Source organism: Calonectris borealis, chromosome Z, assembly GCF_964195595.1.
Source record: "Calonectris borealis chromosome Z, bCalBor7.hap1.2, whole genome shotgun sequence".
Classification (NCBI taxonomy): domain Eukaryota; kingdom Metazoa; phylum Chordata; class Aves; order Procellariiformes; family Procellariidae; genus Calonectris; species Calonectris borealis.
In genome coordinates, this window is record NC_134352.1 from 54248222 (window position 1) to 54268925 (window position 20704).

General features: G+C 41.0%; 1 protein-coding gene across 1 annotated transcript in view; it reads left to right on the top strand.

The window, feature by feature from the left end:
• The window catches only part of PTPRD (protein tyrosine phosphatase receptor type D), a 1348716-nt gene that overhangs the window by 707789 nt on the left and 620223 nt on the right, over positions 1-20704 (top strand). The window lies entirely within an intron of this gene.

Below are 20704 nucleotides of genomic sequence, written 5' to 3' on the forward strand. Positions count from 1 at the left end.
TGCTTTGCTATACTGTGTGACCTGGCTTTATGTTATGATAATATTATTGGTCACGAGCCTGTACTCAGCACTGCCATCATTCTTGTTCTTTGGGAGCTATCTTTTGGAAACTATTAATAATTACACTTCTTACGTCTTCACCTCAGAGGATGAATTTAGGGGGGAGACAGGATGGGACACTTTCTCCCACTTGTTCACCTTCCCCTCCATATCTTCAGAAACTCCTTTTTCTTCTATCCTCTTCATGAAGACGTCCACAATATTCCCTGAGAATTTTGAATATCCTTGGGATGTTCAAACAAGCATGATCATATTGCTATGTGTCCTGAATGTGGTTCAGGTCTTGTTTAGAGTTAAACAACTCTTCAGGAATACTGTCCAGAGATCAACGCCAGCAACAGATACAGTGACTACTCAAACCCCCACGACAGGCACTGTAGCTGCTTCAACCCGCACGACAACCACTGTGGCTACTCAAACCCCTGCGACAGGCACCGTGGCTACTTCAACCCCCACAACAACCACTATGGCTACTCAGACCCCGGCAACAGTCACTACAGTTACTCCAACCCCCGCAACAGGCACTGCAGCTACTCAAACTCCGCCAACAGTCACTGCAGTTACTCCAACCAGTGCGACAAGCACTGCAGCCACTCAAACCCCGGCAACAGTCACTACAAGTACTCCAACCCCCGCAACAGGCACTGCAGCTACCCAAACCCTCGCAACGGGTACTACAGCTGAACCAGAGGACCAACCGTCACTGGTATCCGTCGCCCCTGTACAGAAGAAGAAATCTTTGAAACGGAAGTCAGGTCGTGTAGAAAAGGATGATGGAAAAGCAGGGCCATCACGAGGAGGGGAGGAGGAAGAGGAAGAACTCATAAACGAGATGGAAACCACCTGATCCTTATACCCGAATGAGTTGCGAGATACGCAGAAAGATTTCGGCTATCGTCCAGGCGAGCATATTGTTACCCGGCTGCTCCGATGCTGGGATAATGGGGCCAGTAGCCTGGAATTAGGGGGGAAGGAGGCCAAACAGCTGGGATCCCTTGCTAGGGAAGAGGGTATTGACAAAGCAATTGGAAAAGGGACACAGGTCCTCAGCCTCTGGAGGCGACTGCTGTCAGGCGTAAAGGAAAAGTATCCCTTCAAGGAAGATGTTATATATCGCCTAGGCAAATGGACCACTATGGAGAGAGGTATCCAGTACCTGAGAGAACTAGGCGTGCTGGAGGTGGTTTATAGTGACCTGGACAACGCCCGAACACCCAAAGATCCAGATGACGTCCAGTGCACCCGACCCATGTGGCGGAAGTTGGTACGGAGCGCACCAGTGTCGTATGCCAGTTCGTTGGCACTACTGTGCTGGAAAGAGGAAGAAACACCAACGGTGGATGAGGTGGTTAGCAGACTTCGGGATTTTGAAGAAACTATCTCCTCCTCCCTTGTCTCGGCTGTGGAGAAACTGTCCCGGGAGGTCCAGCAACTCAAAGAGGATATGTCCTATTCTCCACCTGTACAGACCAATATCTCAGCCATTAGGAGTCAGCGTTTTTCTCCTCAAGAGAGAGGATATAGAAAGTACACACCACGGGGCACCCTGTGGTTTTACCTGCATGACCACGGAGAGGACATGAGGCAGTGGGATGGAAAACCTACCTTCATCCTAGAGGCACATGTAAGTGAGTTGCAAGGAAAAACAATCACACAAGGAGGTTCTCCCAGGAAAAATGTTGCTCCCGTTTTCAGGAAAAAACTGTCTCATGACGGTCCAGTTTCCAGTGAACAGTACCCCAGACAGAGTAGAAGGGCTGATCTTACTTTGGATTGTAATTGCAATGAAGAAATTCTTGACTCACGTTTGCAAGAAGTGAGAGATGGATACTATGACCAGAACTAGAGGGGTCCTGCCTCCAGCCAGGTGGAGGAAAGGGACAACCGGGTTTACTGGACTGTGTGGATTCGATGGCCTGGCACATCAGACCCACAGGAGTATAAGGCTCTAGTAGACACTGGTGCACAGTGTACCCTGATGCCATCAAACTATAAAGGGGCAGAATCCATTTGTATTTCTGGAGTGACAGGGGGATCCCAAGAGTTAACTGTGTTGGAGGCCGAAGTGAGCCTGACCGGGAATGAGTGGCAAAAGCACCCCATTGTGACTGGCCCAGAGGCTCCGTGCATCCTTGGCATAGACTATCTCAGGAGAGAGTATTCCAAGGACCCAAAAGGGTACAAGTGGGCTTTTGGTATAGCTGCCCTGGAGAGAGAGGAAACTAAACAGCTGTCCACCTTGCCCGGTCTCTCGGAGGACCCTTCTGTTGTGGGGTTGCTGAGGGTTGAAGAACAACAGGTACCAATCGCTACCACAACAATGCACCGGTGGCAATACCGCACCAACCGAGACTCTCTGATACCCATCCATGAGCTGATTCATCAACTGAAGAGCCAAGGAGTGATCAGCAAGACTCGGTCACCCTTTAACAGTCCCATATGGCCAGTGCGAAAGTCTAATGGAGAGTGGAGACTAACAGTAGACTATCGAGGCCTGAACGAAGTCACGCCGCCACTGAGTGCTGCCGTGCCGGACATGCTAGAACTTCAATACGAACTGGAGTCGAAGGCAGCCAAGTGGTACGCCACAATTGACATTGCTAATGCATTCTTCTCCATCTCTTTGGCGGCAGAGTGCAGGCCACAGTTTGCTTTCACTTGGAGGGGCGTCCAGTACACCTGGAACTGACTGCCCCAGGGGTGGAAACACAGCCCTACCATTTGTCATGGACTGATCCACACCACACTGGAACAGGGTGAGGCTCCAGAACACCTGCAATACATTGATGACATCATTGTATGGGGCAACACAGCAGAAGAAGTTTTTGAGAAAGGGAAGAAAATAATTCAAATCCTTCTGAAATCTGGTTTTGCCATAAAACAAAGTAAGGTGAAGGGACCTGCACAGGAGATCCAGTTTTTAGGAATAAAATGGCAAGATGGACGTCGTCAGATCCCACTGGATGTGATCAACAAAATAACAGCCATGTCCCCACCAACTAGCAAAAAGGAAACACAAGCTTTCTTAGGCGTTGTGGGTTTTTGGGGAATGCATATTCCAAATTACAGTCAGATCGTAAGCTCTCTCTATCAAGTGATCAGGAAGAAGAACGACTTCAAATGGGGCCCTGAGCAACGACAAGCCTTTGAACAAATTAAACAGGAGATAGTTCATGCAGTAGCCCTTGGGCCAGTCCGGGCAGGACAAGATGTAAAGAATGTGCTCTACACCGCAGCCGGGGAGAATGGTCCGACCTGGAGCCTCTGGCAGAAATCCCCAGGGGAGACTCGAGGTCAACCCTTAGGGTTCTGGAGTCAGGGATACAGAGGATCCGAGGCCCGCTACACTCCAACTGAGAAGGAGATATTGGCAGCATATGAAGGGATTCGAGCTGCTTCGGAAATGGTTGGTACTGAAGCACAGCTCCTCCTGGCACCCAGACTGCCGGTGCTGGGCTGGATGTTCAAGGGGAGAGTCCCCTCTACACATCATGCAACTGATGCTACGTGGAGTAAGTGGGTCACACTGATCACACAACGGGCCCGAATAGGAAACCCCAGTCGCCCAGGAATCTTGGAGGTGATCACGAACTGGCCAGAAGGCAAAGATTTTGGCATATCCACAGAGGAGGAGGTGACGCGTGCTGAAGAAGCTCCACTGTATAATAAACCACCAGAAAACGAGAAGCAATATGCCCTGTTCACTGATGGGTCCTGTCGCCTTGTGGGAAAACATTGGAGATGGAAAGCTGCTGTATGGAGTCCTATGCGCCAAGTTGCAGAAACTGCTGAAGGAGAAGGTGAATCGAGTCAGTTTGCAGAGGTGAAAGCCATCCAGCTGGTCTTGGACATTGCTGAACGAGAAAAATGGCCAGTACTTTATTTCTATACTGACTCATGGATGGTGGCAAATGCCCTGTGGGGGTGGCTGCAGCAGTGGAAGCGGAACAACTGGCAGCACAGAGGTAAACCCATCTGGGTTGCCGCATTGTGGCAAGATATTGCTGCCCAGGTAGAGAACCTGACTGTAAAAGTACGTCATGTAGATGCTCATGTGCCCAAGAGTCGGGCTACTGAGGAACATCAAAATAACCAGCAGGTGGACCAGCCTGCTAAGATTGAAGTGGCCCAGGTGGATTTGGACTGGCAACATAAGGGTGAATTATTTATAGCTCGGTGGGCCCATGATGCGTCAGGCCATCAAGGAAGAGATACAACATATAGATGGGCTCGTGATCGAGGCGTGGACTTAACCATGGACGTTATTGCACAGGTTATCCACGAATGTGAAATGTGCGCTGCAATCAAACAAGCCAAGCGAGTAAAGCCTCTTTGGTATGGAGAACGATGGTTGAAATATAAATATGGGGAGGCCTGGCAGGTTGATTATATCACACTCCCACAAACCTGACACGGTAAGCGCTATGTGCTCACCATGGTGGAAGTAACCACCGGATGACTGGAAACATACCCTGTGCCCCATGCCACTGCCCGGAACACCATCCTGGGCCTTGAAAAGCAAGTCCTGTGGCGACATGACACCCCAGAAAGAATTGCGTCAGACAATGGGACTCATTTCCGAAACACTCTCATAGACATCTGGGCCAAAGAGCATGGCATTGAGTGGGTATATCACATCCCCTACCATGCACCAGCCTCTGGGAAAATCGAACGATACGATGGACTGCTAAAGATTACACTGAGAGCAATGGGTGGTGGGACATTCAAACATTGGGACACACATTTAGCAAAGGCCACCTGGTTAGTCAATACCAGGGGATCTGCCAATCGAGCTGGCCCTGCCCAATCAAGACTCTTACGTACTGTAGATGGAGATAAAGTCCCTGTCGTGCACATAAGAAATATGCTGGGGAAGACAGTCTGGGTTACTCCTGCCTCTGGCAAGGGAAAACCCATCCGTGGGATTGCTTTTGCTCAAGGACCTGGATGCACTTGGTGGGTGATGCTAAAGGATGGGGAGGTCCGGTGTGTACCTCAAGGGGATTTGATTTTGGGTGAAAATAGCCAATGAACTGAATTTTGATGTCAACTGTTACATGATATTGTATATCATTATTTCTATGATATAGCAGTGGTATAGCAGTAAAAATCACCCAGATTAGTGAAGAATGAACTAACTCCGATGAAACCGAGTGAAGTGCAATGATGATAGAACTGGACGAGCGCAGCAGTACCGAAATGAGAACTGGCTTCAGGATGCAACGGCCCAACACCGCACACCATCTCTTCGGCCCTGAAAGACTGTTATAACAGATGGAGCCCAAAGTCATGGACTAAATGAACTCAGTGGACATTTTAGAGGGATAGTCCACATACCGAGGGAATGATATCTGTGCGTGCATATATATATATATATGTGTGTATATATAAAGAAAGATAGTGGTGGTTAATTGAAATGTATTAAAAAAAGATGTGAGACCTAAGCATGACGTAAATGGTATGGAATAAGGGGTGGATACTGTCCTGGTTTCGTCTGGGATAGGGTTAAATTTCTTCCTAGTGCTGTGTTTTGGATTTAGTATGAGGAGAATGTTGATAACACACTGATGTTTTCAGTTGTTGCTAAGTGCCCTCCTAGTCCAAGGACAGCTCCCGTGCCTACTGACTGAGCTAGGTACACAAGGTGGGAGGGAACATAATCAGGACAGCCAGCCCAGCTGGCTAATGGGGTATTCCATACCATGTGACGTCATGCTCAGTATATGAAGGGTAGGCGTGATCCAGGAAGTACCGATCGCTACTTGGTTATCGGTCAGCACGGGTGGTGAGCAATTGCATTGTGCATCACTCATTTTGTATATTTTATCATTATCATTATTATTTTCCCTTATTTTTCCCTGTTCTATTAAACTGTCTTTATCTCAACCCACGAGTTTTTCTCACTCTTACCCTTCCGATTCTCTCCCCGTCCCGCTGGGGGTGGGGGGAGTGAGTGAGCGGCTGCGTGGTATTTGGCTGCCTGCCAGGTTAAACCACGACATCGGCCTATAGAATCATTCTGTCTAAATGGAATTATGCTTATTACAACAAAAAGTTTAGACATGGCGTTTCTATTAATGATGCATGAATCTTGAACTGGTTGACAATGGGATGTGAATATACATTCCAAACGTTAACCACTCATCTATGAAACTCTTAGGCCAAGAAAACCCATGTGGAAATGGATCCAAAGTTAGCTTTTTGCTTCAGCACTGGCTTCTCCATAGAACATAAGTCTTGCAATTTCATTTTGTTTTTACTTTACCTAGTTGTTTACTTGTTTCTAGGTATTGCAGACAGTTGTGGTGTAACAATCAGTTCTTCTAGGACTGGGTTAGAAAGGCAAGATTCATGCAACTTATTACAGCATGATCTATTTAAAGAAGGCTCACTTTTCCCAACATACAAATAAGAGTACAGTGTGTAGTAACTTTTACGTTAGCACCTTGACATATCCTAAAACCATTGCTTGACATACACTAAAATTGTTGCTGAACACTAAATAAACAAGACATTAAGGACTTGTCTTGAATGCATCTCTTTTAAATCTAATAGCAATATAATCCTACTTTGTAATAAAAAATCTTCAATTTCATTAACAGTACTTATCTTGGTCTAAATCTTCTTTAGTATAAATACAGTGTAAGGTGCTGTAATTTAGTTCTAAAGGGAAATAACCATTATCTTATTTTACAATATATACCTGAGGTTTTCAATGTATGAAAAGTAACATTGTGAGCAAGAATATTAAAACTGTACTAAACGGTACAGTTCCTAATTAAAAGTCTTTAATGATAAGGCAGCACTAAACTTTGGAATGGCTTATTTGATTAAACTTTGATAGTAAATCATCTTCTGATATAATGACATTCAGAAAGTACTGTTTAATTTCAATGTGTGTTATCAGAGAATCATAGAATGATGTATTTTGGGAAGGATCTCCGGAGATCATCTGATCAGCCCCCTACTCAAAGCTGGTCTAAATATATCAGGCCCTATCAGGCCCAGCTCAGGCAGAGTTGGTAGACTATCTCCAAGAATGGAAACTCTACAACCTCTCTGCAACTTTTTCCAGTGTTCAACTACTCTGATGGTAAAATGTTTGTCCTAACATCTTACCAAAACATCCCATGTTGTAACTTCTGCTCATTAGCTCTTTCTTTGTGCATCTTGGAGAAGACACTGACTCTGTCTTCTCTATACGTTCCCATTAGGTACTTGTGGATAACAATAAGATCTCCCCCAAAAGTCTTTTTTTCTCCAGGCCAAATAAGCCCAGGCTTCTCAGCCTTTTCTTGTGTGTATGCTAACTGTTCCAGCTCACTCAGGATATTAAACTCTAGCATCTCTTGATCTTTTTAGCCACATCCACTTTGTTCATGAATGACAGGAGCCATCAGCCATCAGTGCACCATAATAGCAGGGCTGCCCTCAGTAGAGGATGAGCCAGCAGTTGGAGGTGGCCCCAAACCAAACAGGGCCCTCCTTTTGGGCCACAGCCCACATCCCCCCCAGCAGGGTGAGCTGAGCAGGGTAGTGATGGTAATGGGTCCCTTGACAGCCTCAGGCAAGAGATGAACCAGGTCTAGAACCCATCCAGGGAGTCCAGGAAGAAGCAAGAGACAGAGACAAGGCTGGAAACATCTCTAAAACATGGGTTCGAGGCCCGTTCAGGAGACAGAGATGGAGAAAGAGCTGGCAGTGGTATACATACAGCATTAGCTCAGGCAGGAACTGAAGGCCCAAGGTTGAGCTTAACAGGGGCTCTTGTACCAATGGGATAGTAGACAACAGATCCAGAAGAGTGACTTCTCTAGTCAGCTCAGAATCATCTGTATTATTTGTGCCTGCCACATTGCCCTTCTCACAGATGTTAGGTTAGCTAAAGTCTCCTATGATACAAAGGTACAGGACTGGTTTTACACAGGTTCCTTCAGTTGTCTGAAGAAGTTTTGTCTATGTCCTCTTCTTGATCTTGATCCATTATGGTGTCTGTCATGGTCATCTGTCCTCTGATCCTTACCCATAAGTGTTCGATGGATTCACCACTCATCCCATGTTCTCAGGATTTAGCTCTCTCCTAGGCTAGTGCACCACCACTTTTCCTGCCTGCCCCTCCTAGAAAGCCTTCTTCCATCCATCACCACACTCCAGCCATGTGACCTGTCTTCTTCACAGCTCTGTAATCTAAGGGAAACCATGGGTCTACAACTGTGCACAGGCTTCTAATTCCTCCTGTCTCCCAAGTCACATACATTTGCATAAGTGCACTTGAGGTGGATCCTCTTCACTGAAAAAATCAGGGGGATAACACCTGTGCCTGTATGTGTTATTCTTTTATGTCACCCTCAGAGCTATGCAGTCACTCTTACAATGCTAAGGATCAAACCAAGAGTATTGTTGGTGTCCACGTGGATGATCAGAAAGGGCTAACAGCACAAGGGCTTACTGATCCTCAACACTTTCTCCACACCATCCCAGATAAAAGCCTCCCAAGACACCAGTAGGGTCCCCATACCCCACAGAGGTGTAGTGTCTCCTGTACTTTCACAGTGCCATCCACACTTCCATTTCTCATCACGTTTTGATCACTAATCCCTGACAAACCTAATACAAAGTCCTTCTCACTGGCTTAGTAAGCATAAAGTCACCAAAATGTGAAGTCGTGCACTTGTTTGTTCACTTTTAAACTGTAAGCAACGGATACTAATTAACTGTAAAGAGTGCATTCTGTCTTACTAAGTAAGACAGACTTAAGTACCAAGCTTGCAAATATCTTCTCTGCAACTTGAACAGAACTTGTTTCAGGAAACTGTGAAGTCTAAAGCCATACATGAATGTTTACTTCTGTTTAATACTACAATATCTTGATGCCTGTTGTTATGCTTGTATCACTCTACTGTGTTTCTGCTCAATCGTTTTCCACACTTTACCCTTCAGATAGATTTTTTTTCCCATTGTGTGGTCTGTCTCAAGCTGTATACGTGTGCTTTATTTTTGGAAATGTTTTTGTTCCTGGTGGCTGGAGGTTGAGACAGGAGGGAGGTGCAGACATTTTTAACATTGAGGCTTGAGCAAAATATGCTGGTTTGTTTTTTTTAAGAGAACAATAATAATAGAAATACTCTTTTGAGAAGCCCTAACATCTCCATGCTAGAGGTTACCATGACATAACAGGGTTCATTGTGTCATGGTTAAACAGTTAAACTGACATGAATTGCACAGAAATCTTGATTGATGTTGTTCGGTGTTCTAGGTCATGTACAGAGTGGACTCATGATCTCATTCAGAAAAAGGCAGCTTAACAATAATATGCCAGACAAGCCATGGAGAAGAAAAGTGCAGGATTTTCCTTTTTAGAATCCCATCAACTGGAAATGACAGAAGACAAAAAGACATCCTTATGAGTTAAACATCACAACATGATTGTTGCAGCTAAAGAACAGGCAAATACAAATTACCCTGGAAGGAGTAGGGGAGTATTGTAATTCTCTTAGTGCTGGTAGGAAGTTCAGCTAGAACTGTAGGCTAGAACTGTAGTCTTAGAGAAAGAGCTGTTGAGAGGTTAATTTAGAAGGTGCAGGAAAACTGTTTATTGAAGGAAAGAGACTCAAAGAGCTTAACTCCTTTAGCTTTGAGGAAAAAAAGGCTCAATCATTTTGAAATTGGATTTAGAGGAAATATTGGGTTTAGAGGAAAAGCAAGTTGCTAGTGCACAAGTACATGAGTCTTCCATGTAGAATGTATAAGCTGGAAAATGTGAAGGTTTCTAACCATCAGTGGTTTAAGAACATCATTCTGTAGAAGCAATAATCTAACGGATTGTAAAACAGACAGTGATATTTTTAAGAGAGTTTTTATATAGCGCAATTGACTGTAATAGCAGGACCCTGTTACTCAGTGACCTGAGATGTTCCTCTCAATGATATGTAGTATATATATAGAATAGGAAAAGAGTTAGGAGCTTTATTCAGGTAGAGAAGGAGAAGAAGAAAACAACAGCCTGGATGAGAGTGAAGATGGTGTAAGGATAAAAGCTGAAAACTGAGAAACATATCAGTTTTCTCATCAGCAATAAAAGGGGTGGGAGCTGAAGATTGAGGAAAAGAACCAAGGGAAACAAACAAAAAATGATATCTGGTCAGATTGAAAATCTAACAGATTATTCTGGAAGATACCTTTATCTTTTCAGGTTTTGTATTAAAAGTACATATTTTTCTGTCATATTGATTAGCTATTGAGAATACAAAGTCAAATCTGTCTCAGTTTAATTCATTCCCTTTATGTATGTGCATTATAATAAGTTTTCTGATCACTAATCTTCCTTCCTTCCTTTCCTGACTTTCTGCCTGCTTTCCTTTTGTCATCGTTTCATTTCTTCGTCTCCTTCTCTTTCTCTTCTTTTCAGAATATGAGCAAATAACACCTGCGCTTCCTCAGCACAAAGAACTACAGTGCCAAGTTCCTTTATTAGTGAAAACTTCTACCACTTCTATAACAAACAAATTAGTTCACATGAGTTGGCCAGCCATGGCCACACTATTTTTCCTAATGCTTTGTTTTTTCTTCGAAGGAAAATAATAATGTCTAAAACTAAGTTACATTATTGTCCAAAATAATTCAGCACCATGATTAGATACATCTGTAAGTCTGCTACATGGCAAGACTCATGCCAAATATGTACCAATACATGATCATAAATGTGCTGATAAGAGACATTTTCCTTAGTTAGGATCTCTATGAGGAGGTGTCAAAGAGAGGTTCTCTATTGGCCCAAAGGCATACTTCAAAGAGTCAAGCAGTCTTTTCCCATGGTTAGGTATAGGTGTAGCATCTGTTATTCAGGAAAGAATTGTCTGGCATACTCAGATTTGTGGCATTCCCTTGCCTGATGCTTCTCAGTGTTCAAAAAAATACACATTTGTAAAAAGAAGTTGTGGTAGTTGCAGTAGTAAAGTAGCACTTTAGTACTTACATCAGAATTTCTAATAATTTTACATTTGTATAATACTTTTCAAACTAAATCGAAGTCGTATACCTAAGTTCTTTACAATAATCCATTTATGAAGAAATTAACAAAGAACTGGCAAATCATCTGGTTGGCTGAGAATTCCCATTTTTCATGCAACAGAAAAAAGACATTCTACTGTCTATGTACCAGTAACCTTTCATGAATCTAGACCTGAATAAAGATTCTAGAATACAATGTTGGCAATTGCCTTTGAATAGTAATCTTAGACCATGTTTGGTCTCTCTTGACCGAAGTAGAGTTGCTACTACTTGCCTAGTTATTCAGCTCTAAAGAATCCTAAGAAATAATGATCATTTGGCAAGTAGGTGTCAATTCCCTATTTGAAATACTACTCTTGAGGTTTAAATAAATGACTGAAATAATGATGACATGCAATGTCTGCATTTTCTTGTTTCTTTGTTTTGAAGTGGTTTTTTTTTTCCTTTTTTTTTAAGTACTGAGAACCCTAGATTCACATAGAATGAAGCATTGGATCAACAACAAAAATTATTACAATTTCAGGATTTAAGAGGAAATTTTTTTAAATAGGTGTTAAAATTGACCCAATGACAGTATCTAAAGTAATAACTTGCCACTCAAAAGTTGTGAGTCCCACTGAAGTTAGTAACTAAAAGCAAACCCTTTTGTTTTATTTGCTTTAGAGCATGATTTTTAAAAACATTTTGCAGAAAGTTTTCTTCTCTGAAGTATCACAGAGAAGACACCTGACTTTTGTACTCTATGTTCATTTTTACATTGTTTCTTAATTCAAATTTCTTTTTTATTTGATTGTGGTATTTTTTTTTCTGTTTTCAATGTTTTTTCCCCCCATCTTTCTCCTCTAATCAGGGAAGACATGTATCCCAGAAGATTTCAGTCTTAGTCTGTAGCCACCAGTCTCTAGTGAGTTCTAATCCATTTCTCTGTTTAAAATACCTCTTATAGTAATGTATATAAGTTCCAAAATCCAGCTGAAAAAGCAAATGTTGCCTAAGTTCTTACCAGTTTTGGTGTAGGAACTAATTATTTTTTATTCTATATACATGTCATTTTGACTCCAATTATTTTGGTTTTTTAATTAATTTGAAAAAAAGAAAGTATGCAATATTGTTCCTTTTTCCAGAATTAATTGCCTGCCTGCATGATGCTCTTTCAAACAATTACTAAGAGAATAAGCCTGAAGATTGTGTTAGTGAAGGCATGCTAAGCAATCTGTAAGAAAGCATGATCCTTGCTATAATAGCTCCTCCCTTTGCAGTCAATGGGAGAGTTGTGATGGATTGTGTAAACAATTCTACTCTATGGAAAACTTTCTTTAAACGATTTATTCATTATTTCATCTTTGATTTTTATATGTGTTTTCTATATTTAATATACAGGAAGGTGCTGTCAAAGGAATAATAACAGCCACTTTACTGATGTGTATATAATTAGGACTGTCTGCTCTGATTGATAACAGTAAATCTTTAACCAAACTTCCACACATTTGTTCCTGTTGGGCTACTGCAGTAACCTTAGTTTTCAGCTGTTTTTGTTTATCTGCTTGACGCAGTACTTTGCCTGCATTTGTTGCTTTGGTATGTACCTAGAGTCTTCAGAGGGTGAGAAGGGATTTTGCATTTCAGAGGAGCTTACCCCTGTTACGTTTACACCATTATTAAAATAAGGTGGCCTACACTGACGTCAACAACTTCTCAAAAGAAACGTGATACCTAGGGGTTTTTTTTTGCCAGATCAGAGGTAAGAGCATTGCTTTCTCAGAAGGGACTCGGAAGGATCCAGGAAAGGTTTTTGTTTCTTTGCAAAGCAGGAGTGTTTTGTTTCTTTGAATCAGTTTGCTTAGTAGTGTCTTGCCTCTGTATAAGGTTCAGTCTCTCTGACTCCAACCATTCATTTAAACTGTTACTTTGCTATAGAGGAGGTCTATTTTTTTAAGTTTATTTCTTATGGAATACAAGTTTAAATTTGATAAAGGCAAGTGTTCCTAATACTGCAGTTTGTGAGCAGGTTTTTTCATTGAAATTTAAAAAACATTCAGAGAAAATGTATGTATAAATGTGTTACTTCTTGTAGTATGTTTATTGTACACACAGGATGCAATTTTATTTCATTGATATGCTGGGGAGACATTCAGTGAAAACATAGCTCTTATCTTAGAGTTCCATGGAAAGGGCTGGTTTGCATTACATTTGTGACCAGCTGTACTGAAGAGTAATATCTTCATTTGTGGGTGGATAAAGTAATTAAGTAATCAGTTCAAAAGTGCTGTTTTCTAGATTTGAAAAAGAAGATATTTTCCCTGAATGTTAATGTGGTTTACAGGCTCTGGCTAGACTATAAACTCTGTTTTCAGTTGCAAATCTCAGAAAAGAATAACATGCAGATTCTGCAAATGCAATAGAATATTTTTAAGACAGTGTCTTCACATTTTATCTCAGTTGCTACAATCATTTCTCAATAGTGAGGCCTTAATAGGGGTTTCTAACAGTCAGATCAATGAGAACAAGTCCCAGATATCCTAAGTCATAAATATACCAATAAAGCTTTAGTGGAAATATGTATAAACATTCAGTATAACAACTGAATTCAATAAACGCTGGCTTAAAAGAGTTTGAAAATGTGTTAATTGGCAGTAAGGATATAATTCTAGCAGTTGTCTTACTAAAAACATTTAGTTTGCTCCTACTTAATATGGAGAAAGCCTAATGCAAATTCAGGTAAACAATACATAACAGAAACTCAAAAGGGCTATATTATGGCAGTGTTTTAGGTTTAAACAAAACTCAGTGTATTGGTATCCTATACATTTATATCCTATTTCCTCTTCAAACGTATCTTCAACAGAAGGCTGGAGGTTTTGTAGGGTGGAGGAGTAATATCTTTAATCTGACGAAGCCCAAAACATAGAAGTTATACCCATGACTGAAGTTTTAAAACAATTGGAGGACTGACTAATTCCGAAATTAAGACCAGGATTTCAAGGGTCACATAGCTAGTGTCACATAAATAATTGCATGTGATTATTAATGTCAGACCTCATACCTCATCTGAACACTTAGGTTTAAATAGCTCCAGATGAACTTTGGGCAAAACAGATGAATGCCAGAATCTGATTAAATAACTCATCTATACTTATGATTTAGGTACTAAATCTAAGACCCCAGACATAAAAAGCCGGTTGCATCATCTGTTCTTCTAACACAATCTGGTCACATTTTGATTTACAGCTAATTGTTCTGCACATTTTTTTTCATAGCACTTTTCATAAAAACACTCTGAAAGAACCAATTTTTTTTCTACTGTGTCTTCCATTCTTTGCAGAATGTGAGCTTCCTTCTCTCTTTTAATAATGGAAATGTAAACCAGAAAAGGTAGAGTCAAATTACTTCTGATAAACATGCCTCTGTCTTTGGAAGTTTGTTGATTGTCGGGTTTTTTAATTATATAGGACAAATATGGAGTATATTCCAAAGAAGTAGCAGCATAAAGCAAGGCTGCTACAAGCAGATTTAACATGCATTCTTGTTATTTGCATGTTGAGTTGTTTGCATTTATGCTCTTCCATTCATTGTAAATAAATATTTTTCCAAGGGCTAAGTAATTCCCCAAGTATTTGACAAACTCTGTTTCCTCTTCTGAAGCTGTATATGTAAAATGTTACCAGCCAAATTGTGAAAATTTCTTGACTCACTCTGGATTCATGTAAGTTGCAATTTTTTTTATCTGAATTTCTTCAACATAGTGATAGAACTTTATAGAAAAACAGAATTTGTAGACAACAACAAGGGTATGTTGATGATGGCCTGTTACTATCAAGCACAGAGGACTAGACAGCAACTGTTGATCAATGTCCCTGACAGCATATACATAAGTGTCTGAGAATCTGTTGTTTGTTGCAAATATGTTTATATTCATTCATAATGAATATTGTAGCTCCTTCCTTCAAAGTTTTTGACTTTCTGGGAACATATTTTTCAAAATTAGTTTACCATTTGAATGTTTTCCCCTCTATGTTTTTATAGCTCTTTCAGCATTTAATTCAATTCCTAGTTTTATACATTTAACTTCAGAAAATCTTACTAATCTGTTGATTGGCTGCAGTTTCATTTCAGCAACAGACCCCTGTGGGAGGGAACTGACTCTGTATTCATTGTAAGACTTTTGTTGTCTTGACTACATGAATCATTGCAGTGACTACCCTAAGACTTCTATCTTTTGATTTTCCTCAAAACCACATTTTCTAGGCAGTCTTTGTTTCTGCTTTCTTCAGTCACAAGTCTGAAGATTCAAAGAGACTTTATTAATACCTCTGATGTTGTTCTGGAATTGAAACATATTAAGTTATATTAATTTATCATTAATTTAATTTTCTGGTTTCTATCATTACACATTTTCAAAGTTTCCAGAAGGCCAAATAAAATGCATTTTCTAACGTAACAGTAGAATGCAGAGATAAATACAACAGTATTCTGTAAGACTGTCCTTCTATGAATCAAAGAAAAATTAAAGACCTGTGGTTTCTAGCACCAATGATTTGTCCCTGAATCCAAGTATCTTTCCAATCACAACATCAGAGTTTTGTAAGGTTAGATTTTGAGAGCTTTGGAGAGACTTTAATGAACATCCTGTAGCTTCATAACAGTGAATTCTACTATAACTTACACTGTTTAATACTTCAGCTAATGGAGGCAGCCCCCAGAGACAGCATTTTGTGAAGAAGTGGAGGCAGAATTTTTTCTGAGGACAGAGTTTGTGTGCTCAGCAATGGTGGGCATGCACCATTGCTGGGTCTTTGGCAGCCTCCAGGCAAATCAGAAGCCTTCACCCAGCATGAGCTCCCATGGGAGGCTGTAGTTCTGCAGGTTAGGGGCTGCAGTGACTGCTGGGACCACAAGCAATGGTCTCAACACTTGCAGGAGGCGTGCATTGCTAAAGGGTCTACAACATGAGTAACGGAGCTGTGGGAGGAGGTCAGCAGACTACACAGCGTCAAGGATAGCAAAAAGGAAATGGACCTAATGTCTCTCAAGGCACTGCACTACGAGAGCCTAAACCTCCAGTTGCACCAAGGAGGGGCAGGCAGCACCTGTGCTTGTCAGGCTGGAAAATGGAGATGACCAAGCTGGTAAAGGCTGGGAGCTTGTGAAATCTGGCACCGGGATGACTGTTGCTGCTCCACCTGCATCTATGACCTGCAAAGCAGGTGTGGAGCCCCAGCACAGGCATGGGCATGGACTTCTGCCCAATGAAGGCTCCGAGCTGCTTGTGCCTAAAAGCTGTGGCAGCACTGGAAGAATATGGCAAAAAATGGTGGTGGGAGACTCCCTGCTGCAGGGATGGAGGTTGCTCTGCTGACTCAGCTTACTGGCAGGGGACATTTGCTACATGCTGAGTGTTTTGGTCGAGGGCATCATGGATAGGCTGACAAGGTTTGTCCAGCTTCTTAGTTGGACAAACTGTTTTTCCACATTTCTTCTCCATGTGGGCACTAACAATATGGCCGGGAGAAGGAGCTCATAAGGAGTGACCACACATCTCCAAGGAATGAGGATGAAGGGCTTGGTACCTGGTAGTTTCGCCTTGGCCTTGCTTTTGAATGGGAAAGGCTTGGGGAGGAGTGGATCTTGGAGGTCCAAAGCTGGTTGCACATTTGGTGTTGGCAACAGTTTTAATTTTTATGACCATGTGACCCTTTCTGAGGATTGCTTGGAAGAGAAGGGATCCACCTGACCAAGCAGGGAAAAGCATCTTTGTAATCAGGCTGGGCAACTTCAAGAAGAGAGCATTAAACTCCTAACAAGAATGGAGGGAGAGAATCGCCAACAATCCAATGAGGAAGCAGTGGACCAAGTTGGCAAGCAAAGAATGGGGACTCATGTAAACACTAAGGACTTTATAATCAACAGCTGGAGTGCAGCCATGGACAGGTGCAGGATCTTTAGGAAGGACAGATGGGAAGGTAAGAAGGGAGAGTTGCCCTTCATGTAGGACAGCAGCAGGATTTATGGAGCTCTTTCTTTGGTTGGGTGATGGACCAGCCAAATTAGTGTGCAGACGAAAGTAGGAAACATTGTAATAGGTGTCTGCTACAAACTGTCTTGATGAGGACGAAAGATTAGGTCTTCTTCAGACAACTGGAAGAAGCCTCACACTTGTAGGCTCTTATCTGCTTGGGAGAATTGACCCACCCCAATGTATCCAGGAGGTTTCTGAAGTGCATTGCCAACAACTTTTTGACACAGGTAATCAAGGAACCAGCAAGGGGACATGAACTGCAGGACCTGGCACAGAACTGGAAGAAAGCAAAGGTCCCTCCTGTCTCTAAGACAGCAATCAGAAGTATCTGGGGAACTACAGGCCAGTCAGCCTCACCTTGCTCCATGAGAGTTCATCTTGTTCTTTCAGAAAGTTGCTTACTTCTGCTCTATTAAATTTTTTTTTTGTAAAGATATACTTTTTAATTTTTATTTAATCTGTATGGTTTAACTTACAAAATTCTTAAATTCATGTTGAGTAATTTGAACAGAAGCCATGTGAAAAGTGCGCTTGAATGAGTTTAACATCTTCTTGTTAAAAAATAAAAAACCTTGGAAATTTATTTGTACATGTAAGATATATAATTTATTTTCTTTCATTTGATTGTAAATTCATCTGGATAGTACTTAAGGAGTAACAGAGTGATGTTAAGCTATTAGGTTTTTTCTTAAGTAGTAAGATTAATAAATATCAAGCAACAGAAAATTGTAACTCTCTCAGGAAATCAGGAAAAACTAGAGCACTTGTATTATCCATTGAGTTCACAAAATTGGATCATTTGCCCTCTGTCACCACTGAATGAAACATTTCTATTGACTCGCAGGTCAAGTATCTATTAAAATAGTGCTAAATCAATCACCACCCTCATCCCACAGAAGTACAGGAGCTCACAAGTAATGACCACTGTTCAATGACAGTTTAGTGGGCTTTTCTGTCTTACATAATGAGACAGAAAACTTGGGTAGTGAATGAAGGCACTGTATATTTGAACACCTTGATAAAAAGTCAGTGAGTCAGTTGACAAAAATCAAGGCGTGAATTCAAGAAACTGCAGGTGGGATGAAGTGCACAAAGTCTATCAAAGCTCATCACATTTGAAAGTCAAAGACAAGAGTTCCTCAGTTAGAAAATTCAAAATGATGTCTGCTTCTCTTTTCCTCCATCTTTATTACATATTTCTGTACAGCAAATAAGAGCCATGTAGGCTGACTGCATTTTATATGTTGAAGTGCAACCATATTTTTATCTTTAGTTTACATGAACAGTTATTAACAGTATCCCACCACCTTTCTGATGCAATAATTCTCTGCAATTCTTTTCTTTAAATTTTGTTTGAGAGATGGTTCTTGCCTGAGTTGGCAGATTTTGCCAATGCTTTTGCATGTCTTTGATAGAGAAAAAAATGAATAATACTCTACCTTTTGTAAGGTTGGGGAGGAGCGGGTGTCAGTGTAATTATTCCACATTTCAGAGGAAAGGAAGTGTCCTCATAAGATGATCACTCTATTTAGTCAAGAAAAAGGCCCTGATGAGTTTATTTCCTCTATGTTTTCAGAGTGCACATTTTAGCTATCTATATTGTGGGCATTTCTTATAGTAAATTAAGTGGGAATAAATATTTGATCTCTGGTGTCTCATTCTCACTTTCCAAAATTTACTCTGACCATTTGAGGCTACGCCTTAAGGAAAGTCTTTTCACATCTGTCTGTGGGATAATAACGGACTTCACCAGAAGCAGTATATGGATTTGGGACTCTCCTAAATCTTTAGAGTTGTCACTCACTAAATCCTCCATTAGAGTTTGCTGTAAAAATCTGTGAAGGACTGGAGAAAGCACAAGCAGTTTCTCTTCTGAATGCAGCTCCTCAAATGGACAGCCATCTCTTTTCTGTCTCACACACTAAACCACGAGAGTGAACTCCATCATCTACTCATGATCTACAGTTTCAGGGACAGTCCAGAACAAATGCTGCCACAATAGTGCTGTCAGCTGAATATTTACTAGAGGGAATGAACTTCCTCGTGGCATAAGGAAATTCAGCCCTCTAATTGCTCTTATACCATGTAATCTGGCTGGTCTATAGTGAGCCTAAGGATTAGGAAATTGCAGACAAGCAATAGTATAGTTTGACTTCCTTTGGATGAGATGTTTCTGAAATTCCCAAACAGGATAATTTTATAAGTATGAATCAAATATTCTGATTTTCCGCATTTGCATGATTTTCATTTACTAATAACAAAATGCAATCCAGATATCTTAATGATAGGGTGGTATTCCCTAGTACTTAAAACATTCTGTATCTCTGTCCTTCTTCAGTCACTGCTGTGACCACTACAGCCGTGGTGTGCTGCCATGGGCCAGCTTACTCAGCCTCTAAAAGAGCATTCAGTAGTATTCAGGATCATCTTTATCTCATCCCAGGTGGATTATGAAAGTTTTAATGACTTAAGTTAGGGGGTTTTCTGTTCTTTAAATGAAATGTTGGTATCTGATTTTCTTCCCCATTTTGAAACACACGGTAACCTTTTTTGTACGAAATTGGCTTCTTCATTTTTGTGCTGTAGAGATTTCATCAGTTTTTTGTCTAACATGGGACACACACATGTTTTGGAAACTGGAGGTTCTTTGGAAAGACATAATTGCAAATTTAAACTTATTTTGGCATTTGAAGTAATTAGAATAGAATAAAGAAAATCCCGAGATCTGACTCAGAAAAAACAAACGGGGAGGGGAACACAACCCCACACCACAAAACCTCTCTCTGCCACTCTCCCACACACACATCTTGAGTATATTAGTAGATAAGCTGGAAAATTCATCGTGCATACCATATAACAGAGACATTCATCATGTAATGCGTTGTCCTTGTAAAATTTGACATGTTTTATAGCATGAGGCCTTTTTTTCACATTGGCACAATGTCATTGCAAGATGGCTAAAATAAAATGAAAACAGGACAGCCTTACATTAGCTACAGATTCTCAGGTTGATTGTTTTCTCTGCATCTCCTTTATATTAGCCTTTTGCCTTTCTGCTACCATTTACTGAAAATGCAAGGTTGAATTTACTCCTCCAAAATTTCAAGAACGTACTAAATCCAGAATGCACATTCAGTGTCATAAAAATAATGGTATCTCACTATTTCACAGTCATTCAAATGTACTGGAACTGTGCAGTCCTGTTTTAATTTTGTTGGAAAGTATACTATAAATATAATGAAAATTACCACATTTAGATTATTTTAATAATGCACATGCCACTCTCTCTACAACCCTTCAAACAAAAAGTAGTACTGAAAGTAGGACTAGTCCTGACAATAGTCAGGGAGTAGGACTAAGAAATAGTTTTCCATGCCTCTCGTAAGAGAGAAATGTTCTTATTTTCTTATTGTTGATTTTATTTAAACAGATAAACAAGCCCAGTTCTTCCAACATTTCAACACAGTGACCTTCTGTTTCCCAAGGATTGTGCATTTTTGGTCACGTGCTATGATTATAGCTTCCTTATTAATCCAAATAATTTGGCCACATTTATTTTTTTCACACATTCCATTCCTGGAAAAGTATATAAAGACAAGGGTGCTTCTACGTTGCAGG